The following is a 517-nucleotide window of genomic DNA, read 5'->3' on the forward strand; positions in this document are numbered from 1 at the left end:
CCTCCGTGTCAAAATTAATTGCACCCGACGACGTGTGCACGAGAGTAATGTTGACGCTCGTGTCCCTCGCGAAATCGCGCGACGACCGATACAGCTCTCCCGCGTCTATATTCGTATCGACATCGAACTCACGTTTCGATTCGTGCGGCTTGGCATCCCTAAGCGGGATGCTACGCGCGATTTGTAGCTCGTTCCTTACTTTCTTATTTGAGGGATGGATCATGTTTCGTTAATGCAAACGAGACGAATGGGATATTCCCGTTCTAATAATAATAACATGGCATTCTTTTCCACTCCCATAAGTTTTCTTCACAAAATCGTCACGCGATATTTGTGCTATTCAATATTTATGATACGCCTGCAGTGTGATGGGTTAATATAACTCGACGTTTAGGTCAGATCGTCTGTACCGAAGAGCAATTAAGTATATCAATACTCGCTTACTCACTCTCTCCCTCCCTCCTTCTCTCTCTCTCTCTCTCTCTCTCTCTCTCTCTCTCTCTCTCTCTCTCTCTCT

The 517-nt window shown here is 45.8% G+C and overlaps 2 protein-coding genes across 7 annotated transcripts in view; one reads left to right on the forward strand and one right to left on the reverse strand.

Moving 5' to 3' along the window:
• The window catches only part of LOC116848850 (kynurenine 3-monooxygenase), a 52,807-nt gene that overhangs the window by 9,763 nt on the left and 42,527 nt on the right, over positions 1–517 (reverse strand). The gene's annotated exons all lie outside the window — the stretch shown is intronic.
• The window catches only part of LOC116848848, a 72,018-nt gene that overhangs the window by 711 nt on the left and 70,790 nt on the right, over positions 1–517 (forward strand). The window lies entirely within an intron of this gene.

Source organism: Odontomachus brunneus, unplaced genomic scaffold, assembly GCF_010583005.1.
Source record: "Odontomachus brunneus isolate Ranch 3 - 2012 unplaced genomic scaffold, Obru_v1 Obru_scaffold_101, whole genome shotgun sequence".
Taxonomy (NCBI): domain Eukaryota; kingdom Metazoa; phylum Arthropoda; class Insecta; order Hymenoptera; family Formicidae; genus Odontomachus; species Odontomachus brunneus.